Here is an 18,109-nt window from a genome sequence, read left to right on the forward strand (position 1 = left end):
GGAACTACTTCGAATCGGTGAGTCATCAGTTAGTCTAATAACGTTCCATTAGTCTGGGCCATTTATCTGTAAACAAATACTTTTTATTTGCGGTTGTTTTTCAAGAATTGCATTAAGTGAAGTCTTTGAATGCTTCCTCCACTTCTGCAGCTGTGAGATGCTTACCTTTTCTTCATCGGCTGATCAGGGCTCATTAAGGGATAATACACTGTGGGAGCCTCTTTCTGAGAGAAAGCTGTTAGTATGCATGTGTGCATTGTTTGTGTCTTTATGAATTCCTGCTAGGCAGAATACGCTTAGGGTTAGGCTAATGAGCCTGCCGTATGTGGGGAGGCTCATCACCTTGGTGAAAAAATCAGTAAAGAGACAGAAAGGAAAAAACACAACAACTCCCAAACCCTTGTTTACTGACGTGAGCCGCTTCCAGTGTCGCTGCTAAGAATCATTACTTTCATTGTGAAGATCAAGGTGTGTAAATGTAACTCATTCGTACGTTTCTAATCACCGGTTTTGTGATTGTTGCATATCAGGTGTGCATCCATTGACTAAATGAATAGGCATTAGCCTGGCAATAAGCATTAGCATTCGGATTCATTTCATTAGCATTTTCCCATTAAGATGTGTGTATCTGTGAATGCAGCAGAAAAATGCATAAACAGGCTCTCCTCTATGTGGTGGAAGAATCACTTGGATTCTTTCCTTAAATACAAGCACCAAAATTGTAGTTTAAAATGATACTTCAGTAAAACAAGACAAGCATTAAGTCCGCAGCTGAAACTGCTTGTTTTTTTGTTTTTTCAGAAAAATGGCTTAGGGATTCATGTCTTCCACTACACTCAATCCTTATTTTATTAGGTACAACCTGGTAGTAGAATTGACTTTTTGCCTTCAATACTGCCTTTATTCTTCAATGCATGCATTTGTGAAGGTCCTCGAAGCATTCCTCTAAGATTTTGGTCCATGATGAAATGATGGTATCAGGCAGTTGGTGCAGATTTCTGGGCATCACTTTCATGATTCCTGTAATTATTTTGTTCCACCAAATCACAATAGTGCTCTGCTGGATTTAGATCTGGTTAATGTAGAGGCCTTTTGAGTACAGCCAGCTCGCTGTGTTCAAGAAACCAGCCTGGGATTATATAAGCATTGTGACATGGGGCATTATCCGGCTGAAAGTAGCTCTTACAACATGGCCGTAAAGGACTGCAGTTTAAATGATACTTGATTGGTACAAAGTGTGCCAGGAAAAAAACATCCTCCCCACATCTTTCCACCACCAGCAGCAGATACCTGAATTGTTGATACAAGGAAGGAAGCTTTTGTGTTTTTTCTTGCCAAATTTTGACCCCTACCATCTGAGTGCTGGAGCCGAAATCGAAACTTATCAGAGACCAAGAAATGCTTTTCCAGTTTTCTATTGTCCAGTCTTGATGAGCATGCAACCACTGTAGCCTCAGTTTCTTCTTTGTAGCTGATTGGACACATGTTGTAGTCTTTTGCTGCTTTATGCTGGCTATAGTAAGTGTTAAATGTGTACCTGTTTTCTTTTTATCAGCCTAAACCAGCCTAACCATTCTCCTCTGACCTCTTCATCGTCCATTTATTGTTAACAAGAGAAGTGCCACTAACTAAGAGATATTTTTCTTTTTGTTTTTCCCTTTTCTGGACATTCCTCTGTAGACCGATAGTTAAGGTGAAAATAAGATTACCTATCATCACTTTCCTAGATGCTTAAATCACATTCAAAGTCACAAAAATTCTGTTTCTTCCCAATTCTGACGCTTCTAACAACATCGACCTCTGCCTTCTGTCAAATCAGGACGCAGTCAAACAGGAGAACGTGATAAAAGCCAGTGAATGGTTGATACAATACTGAAAGTCCTGTCAAAGGTCCTTTACTATTATGTGAAGTATTTACATTTGATTTGAACTTTATTTACATTAAACCATCTAGTAGTTTAAAAGGGAAAGTCAGTCACATTTTCGTCCCACTTTGCTGTAGATTTTAACATAATTTTGAGAAGAAGAAGGTAAGAATTAATGTGAGTCTTCGTCTGCTCCTGGTATTTCGCTACAAGGTGCATTGAGATAAACAGCTGGTGGTGCTTATCTTCCAGACGGATGATATTGCCGCTCAAATGCAGGTGTGGAAAATATGGTGTTTCTGCTTGATTCATTCATTAATTTGAGAAATGTTTCCCCATTGGAAGGATCAGGTGGGTTTTTTATGTTGAGTATGTGTCACAGCAACTTTCCCATCTCACCCAAGACTTTTTGAGGGTATGTGTTACTGACCGATGGTCTATTGGCAGTAAAGCTGACTTTACTCTTTATCTGTTGCTCAAGAAACACAAGTTCTGCAAAGGCTAAATGTTCAAAAATGACATGGTTTTCTTTTTTTTATTTGAAGATTCAATTCATTTTATGAGCCGTCTAGGGGCCAGGCCATAACACGAGTGAAGCACTCGCTCCCCGAAGACCCAATCAGTGACAGGAAACAAATCCGTTCGTTACAAGGGGATTTATTTACAATGTGATGCAAGAGGAACAACAAAACGGGTGTGTCAACACTTCGGGGTGAGCCAAGGCCAAAATAACAAACAAAACAAAGCTAAACTGATTCCCACACACCTAACCTTACCAAAATAAGAGCCAAAACTAAAGACAGAGTCTGACCTTCTTAACATACTCAAAACAGGAGAAAACGGTTGATCAAAAGAAACGGCTGCTCACCCCTACCTACTCCACTTCCTCAACTGTGACAAAGTGACTGTAGCCAGCGGCTGTCACAGGCATACTGCTTGGATGCTGGGAGAAACGCAAGAACCAGCTTTGATTTAATGGGCGAGAACTCCAGCTGGAACCAGTCACTCTGGAGCTATATCCACGCACCAAGCTATTGCCTCGATTTCTAATAACTATTCGCAGAATTTCCCTTAGATTTTCAGTGTTTTGAGCACAAATTAACTGATGGATGGAAAAGCAAGCTTCAAAAGACTGAAGGTCTTTGCACTGGTCTATAACATGAGCACAGTGATGCCTCATAGCAAGAAGGTTCCTGTTTCGAATTCCTGACGTGGGCCTTTCTATATAGACTTTACGAGTTCCTTACAAAGACTGGAGGCCACTTGGTAACCAACAAACAGAAATGGAGACCATTTGCTTTAAAGTAACTGTGGCACCTTTTGAATCCTGCTACTATGAAAGTAAGCCCTCCACTTCCAGTTTGCACTTTTTCAAGTTTCAGTGTGAAGTTGGATAGTATTTGCAGGTATTTGCAGACATTTCTTTATGCAAGCTATGAGCAACTGCAGCAATCTGCTTGTGACCAAAGCAATCACAACGAATTAGATTTGTTTCATCGTGCAACAGCCAGCCACTACCTGCCAGCATGGCAGTTAATTGGTGACTGTAAATTGGCTGTGGATGTAAGGCAGTTGAAGTGCTTGATGAGCATAGAATACAGGACTGTATGAATGAGCGATTAAGATGCGACTTGTAGTCTAAAGCGCTTTGAGTGGTTAGTAAGATTGTATATACATATATGCATATATATGCAAGTACTTTTTCTTAAATAAAAACCTTCTTCAGCTTTTAAGTAGTGACAGATGTCAAAGACAGTATTTTTCCTCTGAAACGTAGTGGAGTGTCATAGCATAGAACGGAAATTTTCAATAAAAGTTCATGAAACCTGTACTTGAGTTCAATATTTGAGTAAATCTAACACACACAGTGATGCACAAAGCACAGAGAGATTGAAAGACACACTCACGTGTCCTGCTTGCCAATATGAAATCTGTCTTCCCAGGAGATTCTTCCTGCCTGACAAGTGTAGTCACTGGCAGCTGGTGTTTTATACACACACATCCACACACACCCCTTTTGGTTACTGTCTCTCATTATCCTCTGTTCCACCACATAATGGACACACTCCAAATAGAATATTTAGTACAGAAAATGTTTTCACAGGGAAGCGGAGCTTTTGCCCACATACGACTTTGCAGTATTGCCGATGTATTATTGATGTGTTCTTTTTGTTTTTCTCGGGCTTGTCGTTATATTGCTACAACACAACAATAATTGCTCCTATGGGATTTAGCTTGACGTGATTTATCTTTTTGCACTCCAAGATTAACAGCCCGTCTCCAGTCTGGAAGACGTTGTTTTTGGTTTCTGTAAAAATTGCCAGTTTGCCCTTGCTCACAACAAACTTGTCATCTCAAGTTTGACAGTTAGCAGTTCGTCTGAGTGCCGTATTCAGATTTCCTCCCGCCGTCCCTGCCCATGCATATATTCGGTTCCACGCGAAGATTATGCTGCACCTTTTTATCTTCCAGTTTCATTTTCAACTCTCTGTATCTTGTGCAGAAAAGGGACTTTTGCAGTGGAGGGGCAGACGTGACGGGAAAGCGAAACAGCGGCTTACAACTTGCGCTCAGACGTCTCCTCCGAGTCATTACTCTCACCAGACTTCTCTTAACAAGATCATCTTCTCGTTATTGATTCAGCCCATTGTTTACCACACTGCGCTGGGCAATAACCATGCCTATCACTCTCAACAAACTGATCTGAGAGGATTATGGGAACATATCAGCACACCACATCCATAAATGGTAGGATGATCACGGCAACCGTGAGCTCACTTGCAAATGTGAAATCTTCTCGATCTTAGAATTAAACTCTGGTGTCTGGAGGCATTCAGAGAGGGAAATCCTGCAGATGTTTTAATGGTGTTTGCGAGGCTGCTGCTTTCTCTCGCATAATGACCCTTTCAGATATCATAATTTCGATAACGGTCTGAAGCAAGTGAGTGTGCATTTCTAACTTTTCCTCATCAAAGCAGGCCCCTGAAATCCCTGCCTTTTCTCTGAAGGAGCTGCCCTACATTTCTTGGTCTCCAAAGTGCTTCTTTCTCTGACAGCCACTCCTTTTTCTTGCTCCTCTTTTTCATCTATCAGATTGCCTTTCATTTTCTTCCCCTCCTCAGCCCGCCTCTGTCTGTCACAGCAACCCCTTTCTCTCTCTCTCCTTTTTCGCCTTCCTCCAGTCTTTCTGCCTCCCTCGCTCTTCCTAATGTCCCTCTGTCATTTCCCCTTGGCTTTTTCCTCCTTTATCTTCTCCACATGGCACCTCCTGGTGCAATTTTGGAGCAAAAAGGGGGCGCAGGAGAGATTCTCTGACCTGGCAAATTGCACCTCATCTTTTGTATTCATGCCAAAGCAATCTCTCCTACAGGGGTGTATTGGTGTGGTCCTCTCCTCATAGCAGTATCTCTCCTCTTCTATTTGGGTGGAGGGTAAAGGGACAGGCAATGGCTGCATCATTGTACAGTCTGTACCAGTGGCAAACAGGCTGATATGGAGCCAATTAAGTAAAAAGAGTGTGTTGTAACAAGGTGCAACCCGACAGCCTTCACACTCCAGCTCGCTGTTCGGGTCCAGTCTTTCCAGCTCACGGCAGGAAGAGGCGTTTATTGTCTTTTCCAGGTCACCCACACTGGACAAGGTGAGGAACAGGAAGAGGAGGAGGTGTAGGTATTATCGGGGAGAAAAGAACAAGGCAGAAGCAAGGTGCAGCTTTGTTCTCTTCACCTTTTATGCAGGTGGTGAGGAAAGTTGAGGTTTAATGACACAGAGTCCTGCCTGCGGGGCTGTACAAAAGCTGCAGAGGTGTTTGGGATACAAGGGCATTTTTTGATTGGGGAGGCAGAGAAGTGAGTACAGCCAGAAAAAAAAACGTGTGGGTGGGAGCAATAATAGCATCACCTGTAAAGCAGAACTCACTCCAGTGTAGCAACACTGTGGTTACGGTTTCTCGTTCAACTTTGAGGTAACTTTTGAGGATGGGGTTTATTTGTTTGCAAATCATAATTTGCAACACGAGAGCATCGCAAAACCTTAAATTTGTACAACTCCACACAATGCAGAGAGTATCTACTATTTTTTCTGCCTTATCGTCATTGTAATGAAAGCCTTTGCAAAGCAATCACAGCATTTAAAAAGAACATACGACTCCTGTCAGCACCTTTCTGCTCGATTAGTTTGCAGCATTAACACTTTAATTCTACTTTTCAGTTTGTGGTCACTGAGAAGGAAAAGTTTACTTTGCAGAGCTGAAAAATCTTTGCTCATGCCATCATAAAACACTTTGCAATGTTTTGGCATGTGATAATTCCTCAAAGTAATGGATCTATTTCTCAAATGTATTTCTCTGCCCCAATCATATTTCATTGTCTCACTAGAAACAACACGCCCACACTTATGCAGTTTTTTTTTAATGCAGCATTGTTAGACGTCCTATTTTGAAGCAGGGAACGCTGACTACTTCACATAAAACATAAATATTGCAGCTTGGCAAAAACTAGACTGGACAGGCATGAAATTTTGAGTATTGAGGGTTTGTTGTAGGTAGTGTAATGCTTTTCTGAGGATTCATCAGTTATTGCATGACCTCAGACGGGAATTGTTTTTGTTCTCCTTGCTGAAATCATCTTGAAAATCCCTTTGAAACACATTTGATAATGCAGGTAAACTACAATTGTGCTATTTTCCAGTTTGAGGAAAGCTCTAAACCTAAGCGATGTTCAATTGTGTGATTCAATCATCAAAAAAGTGTAACATTTTTGTGGAGCAGACCTTTCACAAATAGGAATTCATTGTTTTCCTCCAGGATGAAATTTAAATCATTGTAGCATTGTAAAGACCTGTCACCTGTCTGTTGCTACTCTCTCTAGATACCTCACTGCTGATAAAATAGTGACTTGTAACTTGTGAGAGACACAATTTCAGTTCTTAACTGCTTTATCCGACTGCATCAGTTGACTACCAATTTATCTGTAGCCTTTTTGACACATGATCTCTGGAAAATAGCAAGAGAAACGGTCTCAGATGTAGGAAAAGAAAGGAAATAGTTTCAGATGTGTGTCACAACTGGAAACACCAATTTGGTTCAGGTCTGAGTGTTTCCTGGGTAGAGCGTGCAGTTGGCAGCAGACACGACGCCCACTCTCTTGCCTTTGCTTGAGCTGTTCTCACATACATGCTATTGTGAGCTAGCTTGTTAGAAGGTTTAATATCTGATCTGACTGTATCGGACATTTGCATTCTCACATGCACCTCTGTCAGGTCACATCCAGACAAGCTTGTGTGTGTATGGCAGCTCTAATGCACACTCACGATTAGATGAAAGTTCACCTTCTTTTAGTTGTAATCTTTAACGCGTCGGGATATAAAATCATCAAAAATCATTTGCTCCTGAGCAGGTCTTAAAATTAGGAAAATAAACCCTAACCTTCGGATGAACTACAAAACATGACATATTACATCGTGTCATTATTTATTTATGAAAAAATGAGCCAAGATGCAAAAACGGGGTGTGAAAAATTCAGCACACTTGTGACTCAGTCGCTTTTAGAACCACCTTTAGCTGCAATTAATTTTCGGTATGATTTTATCAGCCTCTCACTTCATTGTGAAGGAATTTGGCCTAATCTTCTTTACAACGTTGCCTGTGTTCGTTGAGATTTGCAGGTATTCTTTTATCCACAGGCCCCTTAAGGTCCTGTCACAGCATTTCATTCAGGCTGAGGTCTGGACTTTGACAGAAACATTGCAACATCTTGATACTTTCTTTTTTTTTTTAGCTATTCTGTTGTACACTACTAGAAAAAACAAGATCTCAAATCAGAACTCAGTGGGAAAAATAATAATACTGGGCAACATCTGTACTGATGGATTGGGTGATGGGTAGAAATGAAAGGATGGCCCCAGATGCTTGCATGCCTGTTTAACAGTGTTGGAGCATGCTCCTAGGTGATGGATAGTGTCCTGGAGAATCTCCTCCCAGATCTGGAGCAGGACATCACTGAGCTCCTGGAAAGTCTGATGTGCAAGTTGGCAGAGTTAGATGGACCGACACATAATCTCCCAGAGGTGTTCTTTGGATTCAGAGCAGGCGAGCGTTGGGGCCCCTGCCTGGAACTGACTGCATACTCTTGCCACATAATGTCTCATTAAAAAGTGCTCTTTTAATTTCTTTATCAGAGAGGATTTGCTGCTGTAGATATTTTCCTGTTGCGTTACCTTGTTTCAGTCGAGCTTTAGTCTCACATTTGACTCTAGAATACTTTGCTATACAGAGGACTTCTTGGTTGGCTCAATGACAGCAAGGTGTCCAGGTCCCATAGCTGTAAAACAAGCCCAAATCATCCCTTCACCACTCCGGCTGACAGTTTGTATGAGGTGTTTGTGCTGATAGACTGTCTTTGCCTTTAGCCAAATGGGCATTATGGCCAGACTTCTTCACTTTGGTTTCACTGTTTGTTTGTTTTCAGTGACTCTAAGCATTACACAGTCTGACCTTGAGGTGAATTTGTTTGGAGACCGATGACCGTCTTGAATGTTTTCCCACTTGTGAATAATCGTTCTCATTGTAGAAGGACAGACTTCAAACTGTTTGGAAATTGCCTTATAACCTTTCCCAGACTGATGGGCAGCAACAATTGCTTCTTTAAGATCACTGTTGATGTCTTTGCTCCTTGGCATTTTGTTACCGCACATCTAAATGCAATAGAGTTGTTCAACACTTGCAGATGATCAATTAATTAAGTGCATTTCATTAGCAGTATCTGGCTGCTACTTACTCTTTTAATTCCTGTGGAATCAGTGAGGGTACACTTAGTTTCCCACACGCTGCTTTTGCATTTTGGCTTAATTTTTGTTAAATTAATAATAACATAGTGGAATGTGTCATGTTTTGCACTTCATCTTATGCCGTCATGTGCCATTTTTACAAATTTAAAACAGCACAAGGTTCTGATTTTCACTTGCTGGGCTATTGAGGTGTGGGTTCAGTAGCTCAATTTGTGAGTCTGAAGTATTTTTGTTTCTGACCTTGATTTTTAGAAAGCAGCTGCTGCTGCTGTTATGTGAAGGCTGTGTGCAGGCAGGAATAGGACCCACAGTGCAGACACTCGGAGGCGTAACGTGAACTCAAAACAGCTTTAATGCTGAACTCAAAAGGGAAACAAAACTAAGACTCTAAGGTAAACTTACGCAAACAAAACACACAGCAAGATAAGGGTGGATCACGACATCGACAAACTGAAACACAGGGCTTAAATACACAGAGGGAGCAATCAGGGAATGGGCAACAGGAGGGAAACACAGCTGGGGCAAATCAGGCCTAACGAAACAGGGGAAGCAAAACCAGATACATTAACATAAGACATGGACCTTCAAAATAAAACAGGAAACATAACACAGACTGAACTTACAGACACAGACTCACAGGCAGGCACTACAACAGAGGGAACAGAGACGTGGGACCAGGGCAGACACAGACACTGACTGGACACGGGGATATAGCAGACAGGGACAGCAACTAAGGATTACACAGAGACAGAACTCTTAGAAACCAAAGACTAGAAATGATAAATAATATAATAAACTCAAAACCCTGGGTCAACGACCCAGGCATCCTAACAGCTGTTTAAAAGTGCTACTGAAGCTTTTTGTTGCTGTTGGTGTTTGCGTGACTTAGAACAATGTCCTCTAAATTGTTGCATCCCTCTCCTACAGCCGTACACGTTTACGGTTACTTTGATCGCAAACACGCACGTTAAATCTCTGCTCTGTAGACACTGTAAGTGTTTAATGCCCCCCGCCCATCCCAGCACATACACACACCACACAGTAAAGGGCTCTCTTTACACTACTGCATGCTTTGAAGATCAGAGCTCCGCCACCGGTGCCTTCTATTCTTCAAACACTCTCGATGATATCAGCTTTCATTTCAACTAGTGCTCCTCTAACAAGATCATCAGCCACGTCACTTATCCCAAAAAAAACCCACTCTCAGGCTTCATCAGTGAATTTTCATTACTCTCTTTTTAGGTCAGATGTTGGTTTTCGTTTTTTCTGGAGTAGATAATTGCCCTCCATCAAAGGCGTCTTCTTTAAAGATCAACACTGAAAACTCTGCCCTAATTAAGACTAGAGCATCAGAGCCACAGGAGCTGTCAACCTGGAGTATGACTGCTGACCGCCGGATTCCCTAATTGCTCCTGTTTCGTTATCCACTCTCTCCTCCTCTTCCTCCTCCTCCTCCCGTCTTCATTAGTCCTCGGCTTACTTCCCACCTCGGCTCTCCCTAATGACTGGTCAAACGTGCAAGCCAGACAAACAGCTCCAAACAAGCCCTCCTACATCGACTCTGCCCTGCAGCTCTCAACCTGCTGGAGTGTCTCTTTTTTCCCAGTGTATGTGTGTCAGCGCACATCAGCACAATAGAAGCAGGTTTGATTTTTTTTTTCTTCCCCCTCTGAATACACAGCCTTACCGACATAACTGAATTCGTTGTTTTCCACTCTGCCGTTGCCTGCAGCTGTTGAGATTTTACTCTAATTGGTAACTGCAGCCGTACCGCCCCTCTAGTCCGCTCCTCCTTTGCTCCTACAGGCTCTAATTGGTGTTTTGTTTCTCTGTTCGCTTATGCTCTGTTCACTCATTCTTTTATGCTCACCATCCCTATTTAAAAAAAAAAAAAAGATTTATTTATCCTCCCAATTTCTCCTTCCATTTCTGCCCTCATCGGTTTCTCCTTCTAATCATCCCATATCATAAATTGCACATTTTGGTGCTCGCAGCAGAAACAAGCTTTGAAATGAAGCAAATTTTAGGGTATTTTTCTTGTCGGTTATCAGATTTATTCATTTATTTTAGGCCTTTTTCATCGGCTATTTTAATGAATGATAAAATTATGTATTATCATTTGTTGTATACACTGGATTAATCCCAGTGAGATATATTATTTCTTTAGCCCAGAACAACTGACTTCAGATGGCTTTTTTCTGTTTGTTTTGCTTGGAAGATTATTTGTAATGGTTTGTTTCTGCTGCATATCTAGCCATGGCTGCACAGATTCCAGTGTCATTTTGGCTTTCGGTCTCACATAACTATTTTACCATCTAGTGAAAGATTTTTTTTCTTCAGTGTTTTCCTTGCTATGACTGTAATTGGACTGGTTTTTTTTATAGTGCTTTTCTTTTCTACTTTGATTTTACTAGTCTAGCTATCATTCACATACATTCAATAATTATACAGGCTACACAGATACATGCAATAGGTCTAGGATGCCAGCCTGGTTATGCTGGAGGTTTCTTCCTGTTAAAAGGGAGTTTTTTCCTCCTGTTGCTAAAGCATTTGCTTATAGGGGGTCATATAATTGTTGGTGTTTTCTCTCTGTATTATTGTAGTGTCTTTGCCTTATAATATATAACACCTTGAGGTGACACTTGTTGCCAAGCATACTTTGATATGCACATTGAAGCAGCCAGGTATTGAGCCCCACCTCCCTACAGCATCTTTACCAAATCAGTGTTTCAATTTCTCAATTATTAGCAAAACCCCTAGCAGGTCTTATTACTTTAATTGGTAACCGTTAGTTAAAATGTAAAAAAACAAATGTGCTATTCATAAGCAGTGTTGGCAAAATCAGTGTCAGAGCCTTATGATACTAGTGTTAGCAGAGCTTCTATACAGAGGATTTGATTTCCTATTAATTCTATTACTTCCTATTCATTTCCATTCATTTCCAGTTTGCTATTATTCCTGTTTTATTGGAATTGGCTTCAGTTCACCGGGAGACTCAGGAGGTAGTTCTCAATGAAAAAGAGAGAATGGAGCTAAATGGCTAAAATAATTATTTTCCCACTCACAGCAAAATATTTATTTTAGCTTATTCAGCAATATTACTCATTAATTATCAGAACTGCAATAAAACAGTTGAGACTTGTATTTGTTTTTCTTTCAGAAATGTGCTGACATTCTGCCAGTTTGTGCTGATTAAAATTACAGCAGGACACTCTGTGGCTGGCCCTCTTTAAACAATAACTATAACAATACATTAGGAGCATGCAGTATATTCCAGCTGGCTGTGGTGACCAGTAATGTGAAATCAGTTTTTATGACCTGCAGTTGTGTTTTAAAGTGACTGAATATGCATTTGTGATGTCACTTATGCATGGGTCAATAGTTGGCTCCCTGGTCCTCTGTAAATGAAGCTTTCTATGATGTATCTAACTATGTTTTCTCGTTGTAACCTATCAGTCTTGGAATAAATGTGAAACTGGCAAAATTCAGTATGTGTACCAGCTACACACCGTCTACCTTCAAAAGCTGACTTTCTTGATCCTCAGGAGTAAAAACACTCATATATGTTGCTTGAGGAATGCTTATGTGGGTCGGTAGGACGAAAGCAAGTGCTATGATTCTTTAGGTGGTAGACTTGGCATGGCCAAAATAATCACATGCACAGATAAATATTTCGCATCTGATGGAGGCAGGACCAAATTATAGCTTCAGACAGCTGGTTTTGCTTCTACTGGCTCTGTAATGCCTTCCTTAATGTCTGTAATGTCTTTAAATTTTGCACAGCTACAGGCTGTATCTCTCTCACCCCTGTGACACTACAGTATGAAATATGACCCATCAGTCATTAATGAGCCATGGAAGACAGAAGTCACTTTCACAGTCTACATTAGCAGGATGGCATGCGAAAAAAGAGATTTATATTGACGTCATAATTTCCCCTTCGGCTCTTTTCTAAGAAGGCCTCATGAGCATTTTTTCCTCAAGCTAATATTAAGGCCTGACTGTTGTAGAACACTTTCCTCTGAGGAGGCTATAGAAAACAAAGGGATCTTTGACAAGCCTAAAGGTCAGCCTGGAGGAGGCTAAAAAGGCTCTGCTCTGTTGTAGCATCTGTGGGCAATACCAGACAGCCAGACAGCATCCCGCTGGGCTGGATGATTTCTGCCTCTCATTGCTCACATTTACCGGCCATATCTTCCATTTCGCATCCTTGAAGTCCCCGCATCCTCGCTAAGCCCTCGCTCGTCCCCCAACCCCCTTCCCATCGCATTCATGCACATGAAATCAATAACAACACTTGAATGCTATTTCTCCGCTCTGAGAGGGAATGGCATACGTCAGACGTAATGGTTCAGCGCAGTGTAAGTATTCCTCAAGGGACAGAGCTGAGCAGGGGGATGGTGGAAGGGAGTCGGGTGAGGAATTAAAGCTGATTTCATGCCCCCTTAAGACCCATGTGAGTTTTAACCACCAATTATTGCCTGTGTTACCCATGGGCAGCCAGGGGCTGTGAGTGCTGACCACGAAGCCAATCAGGGTAGCTGTGCCACACAGTCTTTTTCAACTACAATCACACCGTAACCATAAGTGATTATATGAGTCCACCGCGGCTTGTATTCCTCTTTCCATTTAATTATACTCTCTTATATACTCTTATATATACTTTGCAAATGTCACTCAATAATGCCAGCCTTCTGACTCACACACAAGATCAAAAGGACATTAATATGACAAGAAATATATCTTGAATGGCAAACATCATGTTTATTCAGTTCAACACCAGACCGTAATGGCCCCCAAATACCCACCCAGCTATTCCGTTTCCTTCTTCACGCCTCCCCAGGTGGTCTGGAGCTGAACTGCTTCTCTCTTTCATCACCTCCACCATCCCTCAAAGTTAATCCCCCACCCAGCTCTGACAGCCATGTTTTCTTCGGGTCAGGTAGTCAGGCGGGTTGTGTGGTGTGGAGGTACTGATTGTTCCTGCAGCCCCGTGAAGGACAGGCCCGGTGGAAGCGGAGTGTTCAGATGCAGACAGAATGAGGAAACAGAGGAGGGCGGCCTCCTCGCTCTGGGTTGTCGCTCTGGCAGGTTGAGCACAGATCAGACAGTGACTGGCTGTTGTCTGTGTGCATGTTGTTGTTTTTGTTCCTTTACTAGGACACCGTGGATGGATGGGCTTTAAAAAAAACACGGCAGGTTCACGGCAAGTCCCACAAGTGGGACAAGGTTATCCTTCATCTCTCTGAGAAACACCTTACTATAAAATAAAATTAAAAAAAACGTGAGATGATTTTAAATGGAAGTTATTTATGCTGGAATAGTTTTATTCTTTTTATGGGTTGTTTTAGATTTAAACTTTCACCAAATACGGTTAGAATCTGTTTTGCAAAAATAACCATTGCTAAATAATCAATAGTTAGTTGCAAACCTTGAGTTTCCTTGAAATAATACATAGATAAAATTGTTTATTGTTGCTTAGTCATTGCATTGGCTTAAAAAATCCAAACAAGCTCTCAGGATGTCATGAAGGTTTAATATAAGAGAGATTGAGCTCTCAACTTCTCTGTTATGTCCTCTTCTGCAGACATCATCACCTGCAGGGCTTAACTTGTCCCAGATCCTGCTAGAATAGGAGCTGGAGCCTCCCAGACTGGGACCGGCACTTATTTCACTGGATCCAGCACCTCACTTGTCAGTAATGAAATCTACCTGGAGAGAACTGGTAAAATGTCAAACAGACAATCAGATTTCTTCAAACCATTAGATTGGCTTGATTCTCAGCAGGCCAAAGTCATTTTGGCAGTTCAGACGGCATGGCTATAATTGCCAGCATGTTCTTCTTTCAAGGGCATCAAATATTGCAGTTTTGCCAAAGCCGCTGGCGTCTCAGAGATATGCGCAAGGTGTCCTTTGGCTTCGATACCTTGCCAGTATTTGACACCCTGAGGATGAGGACAGGTTCTAATAGCTGCAGCACAGTAGGTAGCAAAAGCAGTGCTGCAGAGAGGGAACGACAGGAAAGTGAAGGTCAACTAGAGGGAGCTGCGAACTGTAAACAACTGCTCGTTGTGAAAGTTGAGACTATTAAATGTAAATAACAATGATTTGTTTGCTGATGTTTTTTCTTGTGTAAGTGTCTGAAAAGTAGTTTTTAGGAAAATCCCTGATGTATCAGTGTTACTGTAAAGCCCGGACAATATAAAAAAAAAAGGCAACAATCATGCGATGCTCTATGCGCAAGCACCAGGCGATGATGTGAAGAAAAAACTCCTTTTGTAAAAGGAAGAGACCTCTGGCAGAACCAGGCTCAGTGAGAGGCAGTCATCTGCTCTGACTGGTTGGGTAGAGTGAGGGGAAAGAGGAGAGAAGAAAGAGAGGATAGGGACAGACAACAAAACACAGACTGTGTGAGAGATGAGATCAAATTTAACAACATACAGCCGTGGTGTATAAACACCTGGGGAGTGAAAAGAGGTGAGTGGAAAAGAAATGCAGAGGGTATCGCAGGAAGACCCCCAGCAGCCTGAGCCCATAGCAGGATAAGTAAGGGATGCTTCAGGGTCAACTGATTCCAGCCCTAACTGTATGCTTTATCAAAAAGGAAAGTTTTAAGTCTAATCTTAGGAGTAGAGAGGGTGTCTGTCTCCTAAGCCAGAACTGCTTCCGCAGGAGAGCGGGCTGGGAGCTGAAGGCTCTGCTTTTGGAAACTCAAAGAGTCATAAGTAAGCCTACAGACTGAGGTGATTCCTTTAAAGGCTTATTAGAGAACTGATGTAAGTGAAACAACAAAAAAGCATCTGCAGGTCATGTTCAGCTATGAAGACGAACATTTTAGACTTATCAAAAATCTTTCTTTGTGTGTGAAATGCTACCTTTTTAAATGAAATTGTGTGAGATGTTAAGAGGCCCCAGATACACACTGCTTTTGAGTAACAGTCAGGAGCCAAGAGTTTAGTGTTTACCAGTGTTTTGCAGTTTTTAAAATTATTGTACTCCCAACCGCCACAAAAGCAAAGCCAATGACAGATGAAGTGAATAACATTACAATTTTCTGCTGGTAAAGCTTTACTGCTGGTATGTAAATGGTGCTTTGACACACAACACCTACTCAAAGATTGTTAAAGGCCAAGAAGCCCCTCCCTCCCATACCCACTGGACTGAAAGGATTTGTCACCAGCGCTACAAACCACTGGAAATCGCCATACCTCCCAGAGGTGCCTCGGTTATTTTGTGGAAAGAGGGGGACCTACACAGTATTAGTCAGCTGGTTTTATTGTAATAGCTGATTGGTGAATGACTACTGGCTTAAAAGTAGACTATTTTCCTTTAAATTGTGCTGGAGAAAAATATGAAGTACCACTGAAATTGGATAAAATTACCTTTCACTCCCTAAAGAACTGCACAGTTTGTCGTATACCTACTGCAGAACGGCTCCTCCCAGCCTTTATATAAAATCACCCTTTTATAGAGAAACTGTGGCTCAGTGGAATAGTTTTTTTTTTTTATTCTGCTGAATTATCTCAAAAATAAAAAGATTCCTGGAAAAATCAGAAAAGCTTTTAATCAGAGCAGCTAGAATGTTTTATGGTACAGCAGAAAATACTTTTTCTGATTTTTTTTTTTTCCCCTCATCTGTGTCTTTTCCCCACTGCTGGTAAGACAAAACATAATCAGGATTGGGAAATTCACTGAGTTGCATTATTGATCACAGCTTTGATCAGGTGTTGTAACCAGAAACTGATAAAAGAAAGAAAAACTCTTAACAGTCAAAGTTTAAATGTAGCATATCTTTTAATTATGTTCAAAGGCATTTTGTTCACTAAGGAGGAACAAAGGCAGCGATTTCAAAGACATAAATGATAGATGTGTCTTGAATTATAAACCATTTGTTGCATGAATCTTTAAATGGAGTTCAAATTTCAGGGGGGTTTCGAGGATAAATTGGATGTGAAAGATATTTTCGGTTCTTTGGAGTCAGCAGGCGCTCGCGTCCCATCTCGAGGTAAACCACAGTTTACCTGGACTTTATCGCCTCAACCCAGAACCACCATATTGGATGGGTCACGTAATTCCGACTGGAATGGAAAACCTCGTCCAAAGCATGCAGCTTATTTCTTAGTAATAGCCTGACCGAGCTCCCCAAAGAGGCCAATTCTGGCCAGCAAGGCCCACTTAAATGCTCCGTGAGACAGAGGAGGAGAGAATAAGGTCTATAGAGCCACTTAAAAGCCCCTGGGTAAAAATGGGATTTCTGACCTGCTCCGCTGGTGTCGCAGCTCTTCAGCCAGATTAGCTGTCAAAGCTCTGCCAGGTGGGAGAGGAAGGGCCAGGGGAAGACGAGAGGAACTGATGGATGCTGGTGCTGTTCTTGGTGATGATGTAGACCACCAGGACCTCATTAGCTCAACATTTCATCAAACACGATGGCACCAGTGTGGCTCTCTGTGCCTCCATCTATCTCTCTCTTGGCCCTCTCTCTCTCCCTCCTTTACATATCCTTGATTTCCGTACCTCGTCTGTGGTCCTCTTTTCGTTCCTGCCTCTTTTCCATCTTTCTGTCACCCCACCCCCCCTTTTTTTTCTCCCTGCACCTTAAGGTCTCATTAAACAGATGAGCCCGCTCCGCCACTAATCTGCCACTAAGTCAAAGTCGGCAGATGACGACGATAATGGCACATCTTCCTCCACCCCCGCTCCACCCCCACACATATCAGGCTATTATCATTTGTTCTTATTAATGCCAAGATAATGTAAATTTGTTATGGCTATAAGAGTGTAAATAACTACCACACGTATCAGCTGGGGTGATATTTCAGGGCACATTAGAGGGCTCTGCAGGGCTGGTTTGCATATCATTGATTTTCGGTGCAGGGGTGTGTGTCTGTGTATGTGTGGCAGTGCGGGGGGAGTCACAGACATGCCCACACATACATGCAAAGCATATGTGCAGCAGCTTCATACATACCAACAACATGCAGGGCAGCTTTACATATATCAATAGGGCTATGCAAATGATTTATGTGCATGCCGTAGTGAAAAAGAGGTCACACTTACATCAGCGGGCCGTGGTGTTGTATGTTTTTAGTCATAGACACAGATGTAATTTAAAATGAACAAGAGACCTATTCATTCGCTATTCATTAATTACTTCTTTTCCTTATTCTCTGTCATATACTGTTACGGGGATGGATATTAGTATAACACATGGCCAAAGTTTCACATATTAAAGCCAGTTTTGACACCCGTCGCCATCCTTCCTTTATCAGAATTAAGCTGGCGTAAAGGGAGGGCAAGGGAGCTTGTTTATTTTATGCTGCACCATGGCTCAGCATGTAAAGTAAAATTCAAAAAAATGCTTCTAACTGTGAATTGTGAAAAGCAGCTGTATTAGAGTCCAAAAATACAAGCCTGGAAATGAACATAATCGGCTGCTTTAATAATAGAGCAAAAGAAAA

At 41.7% G+C, this 18,109-nt stretch overlaps 1 protein-coding gene across 1 annotated transcript in view; it reads left to right on the plus strand.

Annotated features, from left to right (window-relative positions):
• Positions 1-18,109, plus strand: part of st6galnac5a (ST6 (alpha-N-acetyl-neuraminyl-2,3-beta-galactosyl-1,3)-N-acetylgalactosaminide alpha-2,6-sialyltransferase 5a) — a 60,097-nt gene that overhangs the window by 18,073 nt on the left and 23,915 nt on the right. The window lies entirely within an intron of this gene.

This window comes from Pundamilia nyererei, unplaced genomic scaffold (assembly GCF_000239375.1).
Source record: "Pundamilia nyererei isolate P.nyererei 1_Seehausen unplaced genomic scaffold, PunNye1.0 scaffold00031, whole genome shotgun sequence".
Lineage (NCBI taxonomy): Eukaryota > Metazoa > Chordata > Actinopteri > Cichliformes > Cichlidae > Pundamilia > Pundamilia nyererei.